The 13,634-nt window shown below is 42.1% G+C and overlaps 1 long non-coding RNA gene across 2 annotated transcripts in view; it reads right to left on the reverse strand.

The window, feature by feature from the left end:
* LOC122557645 overlaps positions 1 to 13,634 on the reverse strand; it is a 191,613-nt gene that overhangs the window by 126,915 nt on the left and 51,064 nt on the right. For both annotated transcript variants that reach the window (XR_006313888.1, XR_006313889.1), the window contains exon 3: positions 2,525 to 2,596. This is a non-coding gene — a long non-coding RNA (uncharacterized LOC122557645). The remainder of the gene's footprint in view (positions 1 to 2,524; positions 2,597 to 13,634) is intronic.

The raw sequence follows: 13,634 nt of genomic DNA on the forward strand, positions 1-13,634 counted from the left end.
CCTATCACCCTCACCTTAACCTCCTTCCACCTATCGCATTTCCAACGCCCCTCCCCCAAGTCCCTCCTCCCTACCTTTTTATCTTAGCCTGCTTGGCACACTCTCCTCATTCCTGAAGAAGGGCTCATGCCCGAAACGTCAATTTTCCTGCTCCTTGGAGGCTGCCTGACCTGCTGCGCTTTTCCAGCAACACATTTTCAGCACCATCTACAAGGCACAAGTCAGGAGAATCATACAATAGATTCTATGTAAACAGGCCCTTTGGCCCAACAAGTTCTCACCACTCCTCTGAAGAGTAACCCATCCAGACCCATTCGCCTACCCTATTATCCGATATTTACGCCTGACTAATGCACCAAACCAACACACTCCTGGAACATCATGGGCAATTTAGCATGGCCAATTCACCTGACCTGCACATCTTTGGATTGTGAGAGGAAACCGGAGCACCCGGAGGAAACCCACACAGACATGGGGAGGATGTGCAAACTCCACACAGACAGTCACCCAAGGCTGGAAGTGAACTTGGGTCCCTGGCTCTGGGAGGCAGCAGTGCTAACCACTGAGACACTATGCTGCCCTCAGGAGTTTGACGAAAAACTTCCTACTTGCCTGGGTAGTGCAACTCCAGAAACACTCAAGAAGCTTGACACCATCCAGGACAAAGTAGCCTACTTAATGCATACTACATCCATAAACATTCACTCCTCCAACTGACAATGGTCAGTAGCAGCAGTCTGCATTGTTTACAAAATGCACTGCAGAAATTCTCCAAAGCTCATTAGACAGCAACTTCCAAATTCATAAGCACTTCAATCGAGAAGGATAAGGACAGCAGATATATGGGAATACCAGAACCTATAAGGTTCCCTCCAAGCACTCACCATTCTGACTTTGAAATGTATCGCCGTTCCTTCACCTTCAATAGGTCAGAATCCTGCAATTCCCTCCCCAACAGCATTGTGGGTCTGCCGACAGCACATGGACTGCAATGGTTCAAAAAGGCAGATCATCACCATCTCCTCAAGGGCAATTAGAGATGGGAATTAAATGCTGGCCCAGCCAGAGATACCTGCATCCCATGAATTAATAAAAATAACATAAGTGCAGAAAATGGAACCAAAAAGAGTGATGGTCAATATCCAAGTGTCAATATTGGTGTCCAATATTAAGCAAAAAGAAGATATTTTATAAGCACAAAACAACATCATCACTCCTCTATGACAGAGATTGAGAAACAGGAATTGAACAGGGTGAAATAAAATCCTGCAGGAAACAGAGTAGGAGGTATTTTAATTATTGTAACTGTCAGTGAGCTTATTGTGATTATTGGTGACAGCTTCACCTCAGAAATAGAGACAGAGAAGTCACGTATGAGTAGTGAAGGGAAATGTCAGACATGGACCACGTGAAGTTGATGGAAATGTAGAAGTGAGACTGAAGCGAGGGTAGATCTGTATCCTTACATCCAAGAACTGCAGTGATTCAAGAATACAGCTCAGCACCATTGTCTGGGCAAATAGGGATTGGCAATTAATGCTGGCCGAGCCAGTAATACACAGATCCTATGAACAAATAAAGAACATCAGAAGCAAAGTTAATTAAACTTTTTCATTGCTGACCAAGAACTGGAAATAACATCGATGAGTCATCATTGTATTGAATAGGGCATTTGACTGGGACTGGAAAAAAGAATGTTCTACATCATCCACATAGCTATTAGAAAAGCCATTGGATAACCAATATAACCCACTGGATTCCATTGCAACATCTATCATTTTGAGTGAGGAACTGAACTCAACATGAGGTCAAGTTCAGGCAGTTGGAGGAGGACGGTGGTGGCTGGACACTGGCTGCATCTCCGATCTAAGAAATGGAGAACACATCATGGTGCAGAATGGATGTGTAGAGATCCCTCTCACCTTAAATGCATGTCCCCTAGTAGTAGAAGGAAAAGATTCTGACCGTCAATCCTATCTATGCATCTCATAATGTTAGGGACTTCCATCAAGCTTCCCCTCAGCCTCCGCTGCTCCAGAGAAAACAATCCGAGTTTTTCTCTGCCTCTCCTTATGGCTCATAATATGTGCATTAATGAAGCAGGGTTGTAGACACTTTCCATTCCGCATCGTAACACTTCATGCAAGATCAAAATCATTCAATTAATCCCTGTGTCACAACCAATTGCACCAGAGAGTGTTGGTTCATTTTATTCTATCTGATCATGCATTTTTCTCAAGTTTTCTGCATGGGTTTAATCCCTATAGGATTGAGCTCTGCTTGAATCGACTGTCTATTACTACATCAAGTGTGAATGTGCACGAAAAAATCTGTGATTCAGAAAAAATAGCTTACAAAAGATTATGAAAATATCATGTTTCAAAAGCAAGATGCTAATGGTGATGGAGTTCGGTTGCTGCAATCTTTTATGTTATCACTGGATACATGATAATAGAAACCCATTACATATTCCATCATTTACATAATTCATTATGTCATGTTAATGTTTTATTAGAATACTTACTCTTTGTATAAGCAGAATGCCCATGAGAAACACCTTTAGAACTGTTATCAGGCATTGCTCCTTCATGCGAGACTGTAAATGAGACACAAGACAATTACATTATACAGCGGTCCCAGAGACAACACAACTACCACCAACTCAATTCAGTTAAAATTATAGATTTACAGATTTGTTTAATTGTCTTGTCTCATATGATAAAACAAATTCCATATATACACACACTCATTGCTAGCACAGAAACCCAATGAACTAAGTCACATTCTATTGATTCTGGTTATTCATATTCATTGATTCAAGCACAACACATAGATCAAAGCCTAATCTAAATATAAAATAATTCACAGCCTAGTTATCCATTTCTTAATATTGACACTCAAAGGAATTGCTTTTTGCATTAATAGGCGCTGTACATGTTATTGTGCGAAAAGCAGTGTTGGATGCTGTGCATTTATAATTTAACTTGCACTCTTCCTGGCGTTGGCTGTTGGTGGGTAATCTGGCATCCAGCCATCTTGGGAAATTGTGAACTGTGCCCAGGGTGTTTGCCATTTCTAGTTTGAAGAGACATAAAAACAGCAGATGCTGGAATACAACAGGCAGAAGGCTGGTAGAACACAGCAAGCCAGGCAGCATCAGGAGGTGGACAAGTTGACATTTCGGGCGTAACTCTTCTTCCACCGAAACATCGACTTCTCCACCTCCATTTCTGGATCGAACACTTTCTGTTATGGCTGTGGGGGCCGAATTGTGAGGGGCAGAGCCTGCCCGAGAGGGTTGGGCAGAGGTTGAATGATGTTTCTTTCTTTTACTGCGCAGTGGTTCTGAGACTTGGCCATTTCTTTACTGATGCTTGCTAACATAAGGCTGGTGTCTCCTCACCAATGAGTGTGGGCCTGCACGGGAAAACACTATGGGCAGCCCAAGTATCGGGATCCCCTCCCTATTGCCCAGCCCAAGCCCTTGCTAGTTTTGTTCTAAGGAAAGGATAAATTCACTACTACTTGGTACAGCTGCAAAGGTTGCCGGGTACCTGTCTGATACATGACAGACCATCGCTTGTGAGGCTCCACTCCCTTAAACCTTTTCCCTCCTGAGATGCTGATAGGGAAGTGAGTGGGAATCTGCTTAGTGGTTACCAGTGCATCACTACACACTAGGCCAGAATGCTACATGTCTAGAACCAAGCCTGTAGTTTAGCTGGGGACTGAAGACTAGGAATGCCCAGTTTACATCCACCACCACCAAGAGGCACTCCATGTGACTTGCTGATGGAGAGGTTACATACAAGCAAGGAGAAGCAAGGTCAAAGCGGACTAACCACCATTCACCACCCACTGCACAAACATGCATGTGATTACCCCATGAGGACATAGGCCTGACACAGCAACTACTCAGCCAACATCACACTGTCACCATGTCCCACAGAGATGTAACTAAGGTCCTAATGGTTTCTGACCATAGTCACTTTAAAAGTTTACATCTGAGCCACTTGGCATGTAATGTTTATGGGAAATTAGACAAGGAACAAGTCCAGGAAAGAGAATCCCTCCAGTACAGAAGCAGGCAAATCAAGTCCACACCAATCCTCCAAAAAGCATCCCACCCTATCCCTCTAAAATTACACTAATCCACCAAGCCTCCACATCCCTGGGCACTATGGGAAACTTAGCATGGCCAATCCACCTAACTTGCCCATCTTTGGACTGTGGAAGGAAACCCACCCGGACACAGGGAGAACGTGAAACCTCTATAGAGACGATCGCCTGAGGGTGGGACTGAACCCAGATCCCGGGCACCCTTTTTCAATTAGATTGTAGATAGGGCTTTTGATAGTTAGCTCAATTCACAGATTTTATTGCTTGTTTTTTTTTGACAAAGGGCTGGAGAATTTGAGAATTAATTAGTAAAAATAGTACAGCATCCACAGAAGTCTTGATGTTTCATTCCATGATTTTGATATTCATCTGCAGACATATTTCATTTGTAACTGGTTATTAACAGTTAACTGCACAATAACTGTTGTACCTGCTTTAACAACAGCAACAGCTTAAACATCAAAGCCGAAGCACATCAACACCTGAACCGCAAGAATCGTGACAATGTGTTTCGTGACAAAGACTTTCCAATGAATATTTTCAAATCTCATTAATTGCTTCCAGGCTTCATCTGATTGTGTTTTTTTTTAATATTCTGTCGGACAGCAGTGGAAGAGACTCTGGCTGAAGCCTTAATGATGAGTGGGAATTGAATATAGGGAGAGCAGACAGCAGCCTTAGTGCAATAGTGTGGAGGAGGGTTGGCTGTCACTGAATTGTGATATCCCAAGTAAAGTGATATGATGTTCGGTGAGTCATACTCAGATATTGTATACCTTTACTTGGGAGTTGGATATGGATATATCTCCAGCTTCTCTGATTTGTAACTCATCATGTCACAGCTACATGAGAGGGTTATTACTTTACAGATACTCTACATCAATGGTTCTCTGTGATCTCAAAGTACAATTACGTTTTTTTGTTAGAATCCCTCTTGAAGTGGTAATCATCACTAATGTGCTATTCTTTCAGGTAGTTATTGGTTAAATCACAGGTCAATGAGCACTGAGTGCTGTTCACATTATTTTCTAGGTTCGCTTTACAAATTCCTGCAAATATTTTTATGCTTTCAAATTCGATCCACCAGGATAGTCCTTTCCTCTGTTCCAATCTGCCTGGTGTTAGCTGGTCTTGGCTGCTCTTCTTACTGCAGTAGTCTTCAGTGGGACTTGGCAATATCGTGCTGTTGGCTGAGAGCTTGAAGAAGATAGGGATGGGTCCTCGTGGGATACTTTTAAGTCCCTACTCACTGGGTTCCCAAACCTGTCGAAGACAAAGAAGATGGTGACGACTAGAGCGTGCAGATGGTAACACTCACAGGCCACAAAGGGACCTGCGACAGGAGGTTGCCATGCGCATCAATTAGTGATCACAAGTTGTTGATAAAATACGCTCAATACCCACAGAATCTGGTACTGGATACATCCACCTTAACAAACCTGCCTTGCAGTGGCAATGATCCAGTAGCTGGACTATTCATCCATAGTCTCTGCCAAAGATGCCCACCTTGAAGAAGCCCACCCTAGAGGTGCCAGTGTTGGACTGGAGTGGACAAGGTTAAAATCATACAATACCTGGTGTTGTGTGATTTTTAACCTTGTCCACCTTGAAGGAGTTGTCCTCCTCCCTCCATAAGGATATCTCTCAGCTCCCTTCCCCTCTCCCCCCCACATTTCTGATGAAGGGATTATGCCCAAAACATCGACCCTCCTGCTCCTCGGATGCTGCCTGACCTGCTGACCTGCTGACCATGGTGGAATTTGAATTTACTTTTATAAAAATCAAGAGACTAATGATAATCATGAATCTGTTGTTAATTGATGGGCAGAAACCATTAATGTCCTTGAGGTAAAGAAACTGCTGTTCTCACCTGGTCTGCACGTGACTCCAGACTCATAGCAAATGTGGTTGACTTTTAACCATCCCCTTAAATAGCCAAGCTAGCAGTTCAGTTCAAGGGTAATTAGAGATGGGTTACAAATACCAGCCATATCAACAATACCCACACCCCATGGAGGAATTTTAAAATGTGCTTATAATGTGGTCTCTTCGTCATTGGAGAAATGAAGCGTAGACTGGGTGACCACTTCGCAGAACATCTACATTCTGCCTGCAAAAATGATCCTGAGCTTCCATTTGCCTGCCACTTTAACACACCACCCTGTTCCCTGGTCAAACTCTCTGTCTCAAGCTTGTTGCAGTGCTCCAGTGAAGCTCAGCATAAGCTGGAAGAACAGCATGCCATTTTGCACTTGGGAATTCTGCAGCCCTCCTGACTCAATATTGAAGTCAATAATTTTTAGGCTTGAGTTCTCCTATATCCCAGGAAACCAGAGCACCAGAGGAAGTCCATGCAGACACAGGGAGAATGTACACACTCCATACAATCACCAGAGGCTGGAATCAAACCTGGGTCCCTGGCACTGTGAGGCAGCAGTGATAACTACTGAGCCACTGTGCCGCCCTATTGACCAACATTACTGCTTATATGCTGTATTGCCATACAGATGGATAAAGAAGCAGTATGTTTGAGAATTCTAGCGCTGATTTCTGTTCATACAATTTGGTTTATATGGTCTATTTCTTTTTATAATTTGTGTAAATAAAATGATGCCAGCTTATGACGACTTATACACATTTCACTGTATTTTCATAAATACATGTAACAATAAATTATTATTGATATTAAATACAAGCCTGAAATTGCTGAGGCTATTGCACATGCAGCATACATCATGTCATTGCATCATTCTGCCATGATATTTGATTGAAAAAGATAGCTTTTACTTGAACTTTGCAATAAATCCAAATTGTATGAACAGAATCAGCGCTGGAATTCTCAAACAGTCTGCTTCTTTACCCAATCTATATGGCAATACAGCAGATAAGCAGTAATATTGGACAATAGGGCGGCACAGTAGTTCATTAGTTAGTGCTGCTGCCTCATCGTGCCAGGGACCCGGGCTTGATTTCAGCCTCGGGTGATTGTGTGGAGTTTGCACATTCTCCCCCCATCTGTGTGAGTTTCCTCTGGGTGCTCCGGTTTCCTCCCACAGTCCAAAGATGTGTAGGTTAGGTGAATTGGGAATGCTAAATTGCCCCATAGTGTTAATGGATGTGTTAGTTAGGGGTAAATATAGGGGAATGGGTTTGGGTGGGATACTCTTCGGAGATTTGGTGTGGATGTGTTGGGCCAAATGGCCTGTTTCCACACTGATCATAGATCATTCTATGATCTAAAGGTTTGTCTAATGGCAGTAAGGGAGATACCTTCAATCTGCAAATAGGTAGCAAGTACAGAAGCAAACATCTTCGGTTGGCTATCTAGCCCTATCTGACTTTGAAAGTTTGTCCATGCAGTACTTTCCATTGTTTCACATTCTATAAAGGGGAAACAAGAAACAAAGCCATGACCCTCGCTATTCATAATATATGTTAATGATTTGGATATCTCCAAATTTGAAGATGATACAAAGCTGGATGGGAGGATGAGCTGTGAGGAGGATGCAGAGATGCTTCAGTGTGATTTGGATAGGCTGAGGGAGGGCAAAATGCATGGCAGATAAATGTGAGGCTATCTACTTCACCTGACAAAGAATAGTACTCCAAAAGCTTGTGATTTCAAATAAACCTGTTGACTATAACTTGGTGTCATGTGACTTCTGCCTTTCTCCACCCCAGTCCAATCCCAGCACCTCCACATCATTAAATCCGTAGGTTTTTGATAGAAATGTCTATCTTGATTGGAGGTTCATTTATCCAAATGGATGCTGTGTTAACCCCATTAATTTATCTCGTTTAGATGTAGTCACCACAACAGTTCATGATGACAGTATGATGAGAGGTAATGATGCTACTTTTACTGAAGAAAATTAAGGGTTTTCTTAAACGTTACAGCAGTTTTGATAAGCTTTTGATTAAAGCAGCAATTTGGAGGATAGATTTGCAAGCATTATTATTTGAGTGGGAGCAGTGAAATGATGTGAAACATGTATTATGCGGTAATGATCAATTATAACACACTTCAGTAACAGTTTAAGGATCAGGTCTACACTCTCGGTGTCAGCTGAGCATAAATACAGAGGCAAAAACTAAATGGTAATTTGCTCCATTGAATGGTCATGATGTGGGGGTACCGGTGTTGGACTGGGGTGGACAAAGTCAGAAGCAGCACTTCCCCTGACAAAGGAGCAGCGCTCCGAAAGCTCATGATTTCAAGTGAACCTGTTGGACTCGAACCCATTGAATGGTGTGCACCTTCCTCATTCCTATCTTAATCACACTGAAAGTCCTTGGGCATTCACTATTCTCCTGTCTGCCTGGACTGGAGGAGAAGGGGAGTCTCTCAAAAATCCTGGAGTCTGTTTGTCCTGGGATCCTGTGAGTCAGAACCTTCTCCTCCTGCAGGGGTCAGGCTAAAACAGAAAAGGGCATTTCATGAGAATGGAATGTTGGGAGTCGTTTTAACTTCAAATGAAGAGCCTTAATGACAATTCAATGCAAACAATATTTTAACACATCATGATTAGGACAAAGCAGCAAATATTTACCCCAAATTACAGGAAGAGGTAAAAATGCCCAGGTGCATTGCTGTTATATATGTGCTACTATATATGCGCCATTTTTAGATTAGATTCCCTACAGTATGACAACACATCATTTGGCCCAACAAGTCCACACTGATCCTCCGAATACTAACCACCCAGACCCATTCTCCTACCCTATATTTATCCCTGACTAATTCACCTAACACTATGGGCAATTTAGCACAGCCAATTCACCTGACCTGCACATCTTTGGATTGCGGGAGGAAACCCAAACAGACACAGGGAGAATGTGCAAACTCCACACAGACAGTCACCTGAGGCGGGAATCAAATCCGGATCCCTGGTGCTGTAAGGCAGCGGTGCTAACCACTGAGCCACTGTGCCGTCCCAAAAGCTTTAATCAAAAGCTTATCAAAACTGCTGTCTGTAACTGTCTCTGTAAAAAATAAATTTAATATTCTTTTTGGAAAGAGGCATCAACTCAAAAATGTAACATATTGCAATCAGAGAACTGTTGTAAACTAAAGAACAAAGAACAATACAGCACCGGTACAGGCCCTTCGGCCCTCCAAGCCTGTGCCCCATATTTTGCCCTTCCATACTAAAACTGTCTTCACTTACAGGATCCATATTCCTCTCTTCCCTTCCTATTGATGCATTCCATCTATGTGCTTCTTGAATGCTGCTATTGTGTCTGCTTCCACCACCTCCTCTGGTAACATGTTCCAGGCACTCACCACCCTTTGTGTGAAAGATTTGCCTTGCACATCTTTTTTAAATTTCCCCCCCTTGCATCTTCAACCTGTGTCCCCCTAGTAATTGACCCCTCCACCCAGGGAAAAAGCCTCATGCTTTCCACTCTATCCATGCCATTCACAAGCTTATAAACTTCTATCCAGTCGCCCCTCCAACCTCCTGCGTTCCAGTGAAAACAAACCCAGTCTTTCTGACCTTTCTTCATAGCTAAAATCCCCCACACTAAGCAACATCCTACGAAACCTTTTCTGTTATGGTGACTCTTATATAGAGTTGAGCATTTAAAGGACCCTTTTCTCATTTGAGATGGAGTTAACTGGGAGAAAGGATTTCAAATTTGGAAATTTATATTTTTAATGTGATGATAGATAGCATGCAGATAGGTTTCCAGTCTGACAGGTCAGCGCATGTTTTAAAGTTGGAGAACTTAATCATAAAAGCTTTTCATGGAGTGAAAAAAAAGCTGAATTCCTGACTCTTGCTCAATTAACTTCACCTGTCTTCTACTTGTATTCCCTCTTTGTGGGAGTGAACATTCACTCAGAGAGTTGTTAGTGTAAATCCAGCTCCAGAGATTTCAATTAAATATTGAATGAGATCTTCTAGTGCAATACTGCAGGAATGCTACACTGTCAGAGAAGCAGGGTTTCAGGAAATCCATTAAATCAAGTCCCACCTGTTAAACCAGGGCAGGTAATATCTTGACAAAAATCTGTTATCTGGTACTGAAAAAAGGTCACTGGACCCGGAATATTAACTCTGTTTCTCTCTTCACTGATGCTGTCAGACCTGCTAAGTTTTTCCAGCAATTTCTGATTTTTCTTCTGATGTTCAGCATCTGCAGTTCTTTGGGTTTTTTTATTTCGGAGAGTTCTCTTCCCTTGGTCAGATGTCCTGGATAATATTTGTTCTCGAACAACATGATTAAAACAGTAAATTTGGTCACTACAGCATTCAAATTAATGGAACCTTCCCTGCTCTGCCTCTTAACTTTGCAACAATGACTACAATTTAAGCAAGTTCTTCATTAGCAATTCTCTAGAAAGTCCTGCCTTGTAAAAGGTGACAGATAAATGCAAGCCTCTCATTTACCTTCTTTTTAACCACACACTGCCTTTCTGAATTGGCCCAAACAAAAGCAAAATGAAGGTTTTGAATAATAGTGTAGATATAAACAGAATGGTTTATGTGAGTGTGTACTATGATTATAGACATGAAATCTGGAAAACAACATCACCTTTATTTTCGGTTGATAGACATCTTTAAGTAGATCTAAGGAAGGGACTGCAACAGTAAACTAGTGCACACCTTCAGCTTAAAGAACTTATTAAGTCAAAAGCAGAGTTGCTAAATAACGTGCTGGTCAGGAGAAAGCACTCATTCAGGGAGGTGAGGCGAAAGTAATTTGAACAAAAACAGTCAGTCAGAGAAAACAGTGCAGCAAGAAATGACTTGAATTGATAAAATGGACACAGCAGAACTTACTGAAACTCAAGCAGTTGTTTTCATTTCATCTATGCACCAGAAAAAATCCCATACTGATCAACAAATGTTTCCTTGGCAACCAAACTATCACAGGAGACTTAAACTAACAAATGAAAAATGATTCCTGCAGTTACAACCATGACAGAAACAAAATCATTGTTTGGTTGTTGCTTAGTTTTGCTAGGACTGTATGTTTTCTATTATATTGTTAGTCATCAGTGCTTCATCAATTTATTCTTTGTAAGTTTCTCTTTGCAAAGATTGAAAATGGATGTCACTTACATTTAGTTCTGTTGACTCTGAAATTGCACAGGTTATGATCAGAGTGGTTACAGATGAGTGAGCGTCTCGATGCTGTATCTCACTGCAGTTTGCAGAGTCATCTGGAGGCTACCTCATTAGCCTGGTTTAAATGCATGGTTGCAGAGATAACTCCTCTGTTTGAGAAGGTAAGAATTATAGCCCAGTTAGACAGACATTCATTGCTATCATCAATGACTGTCCCATTATTTGAAGATGACATCTACTCAGTATCACAGGTTTTCATGTGACTGAAAGGGCTGCTTTCTGACCCAGTTACCCTTGGGTCAGGGTGGCTGATGAGTAGGTAGGATCCAGAGAGCAGGATTTGCAGCAAATTGTCTTTCTTCCTCTGCCGCCACTCTGCCTCATCATTAACACATATTGGATTTTGATGGACAAGCAGTTGCCAAACTGAATAACTGGTAGCAAGTTCCTCACAGCCACTAACATCAATGCTGTCACACCACAAGGAGAGCTTCAGTGTATCTTTGGAGCACTTCCTTTGTCCTTCCTCAAAACATTGGCCATTTGAGAGTTGAGAGAACAAGTCTCGGGGGGGTGGGGGGGGGGGAGGGGAGATGATTTATGGCCATCTAGATATCGCGTTTGGTCCATCACAGTTTATTTTTCGGCATTTTTATTTGAATGTTTGTTGAACTACCTTCAAGAAGTATTTGCCTAGCTGTCCATCCATTGAACCCAGGAGATGTGGTAGAGGCACTGCTCCGATGTTGTTTTGTCTCTGGAGTTGGAGTTGAACCAACAACTTTCTAACTCAAAGGCAAATTAATGAATGGGTGTTCAAGTCGCTCTGGAACATGGCTCAGTCTGGCAGGATACATTTTCATGTTACAGTCAGGAGCTAAGAATGCTAGAGGTTCCAATGTTCATTTTATCACATGTATGACCAGGAATCTCTCACATTCTTACTACCTGCAATTTTAATATGTGTTATCAAGTTTGCAAAGTGATACTCAACTGGCTTGACCGTGTTATGAATGCACCATCTAGGGCATTGTGCCATGGGGTAGTGCTTGATACTGGAGTTTCAGAATCAGAGACAAGAACACTCCCCCTTCTTCCCAACATTGTCCTGATACTGTGTAGGAGGATCATTGTAGCTTTCACTGGACAGAAAATGGGGAAAGTGAATCAGCAGTCTGTTGCACATTCCATCCAAGTGGCTTTTCCATTGCTGTCCTAAGGACATCCACAATGAAATCTGACATTTTTGACCCTATGAGACATAGTCAATTGAGAGAAGGTTACCATCGCTCTGCAAGTCAGCTGTTGACCAGGAGCATTAACCAATAGACATATCTCCATAATCTCACAATGAGAGAATCAGATGGAAGTTCTGTACAGTTGGTTAAGACAGTAATGATTGGTGATGGGTAATTAAACAACTCACTGATGGATGAGGCATCACAATTATCCTTTACTCAATGATGGGGGAGCTCAGCACATCAGTGCAAAAAACAATTCACAATAATCTGGAGTCAGACATGCTGAGTGGATGATCCATCCTGAGATCTCCAGCATCACAGATGCCAGTCTTCAGCCAACTCGATTCATTGTGAGCGATAGTAAGAATTAGCTGAAGTTACTTGAAATAACTCCATGAAGGCCAGTATCCCATCACCAAGTCACCCTTTATTGACACATGCATAGTACATAAAGCTAACCCAGCTAGCACAGAGCCAGCTCCCAGAGTAAACAGAACTCCTGAGACTCCTGTTTCTGTCAGCCAGGACTCCCTAATTGGACCAGGTTAGTAGCCCCAATCAGGGAACTCATATCCTATAAGATCCACCTGGCTGATATTATTCCAAGCACTACAGCTCTGGATACTGCAAAGGCTATCGATCTTGGAAATGTTCCAGCAAAAGGACTGAGGGCATGTGCTTCAGAGCTAACAAAGTCAAACCATTCCAGTACTAGCACAAAACTGGCATCTACCCAACAATGTGGAACATTATCTAGACATAACCTGTCCACAAAATAAAAGATAAATCCAATCCAGCTAATTACCTCCCATTGGTCAACTCACAACCATTTGCAAAGTGTTAAGTGATACCTAATCAGCAGAAACCTGATAATTGATGCTCAGTAGGGTCACCCAGCTCCAGAGTTAAAAGAGAAAACGTATAACATAGCAAAGATAAGTGGGAAAACAGAGGACTGGGAAGCTTTTAAAGAACAACAGAGGATTACTAAGAAGGAAATACGCAGAGAAAAAATGAGGTACGAAGGTAAACTAGCCAAATATATAAAGGAGGATAGTAAAAGCTTTTTTAGGTATGTGAACGGCAAAAAAAATGGTTAAGACTAAAATTGGGCCCTTGAAGACAGAAACAGGGGAATATATTATGGGGAACAAAGAAATGGCAGAAGAATTGAATTGGTACTTCAGATCGGTGTTCA

This window comes from Chiloscyllium plagiosum, chromosome 16, assembly GCF_004010195.1.
Source record: "Chiloscyllium plagiosum isolate BGI_BamShark_2017 chromosome 16, ASM401019v2, whole genome shotgun sequence".
NCBI classification, from domain to species: domain Eukaryota; kingdom Metazoa; phylum Chordata; class Chondrichthyes; order Orectolobiformes; family Hemiscylliidae; genus Chiloscyllium; species Chiloscyllium plagiosum.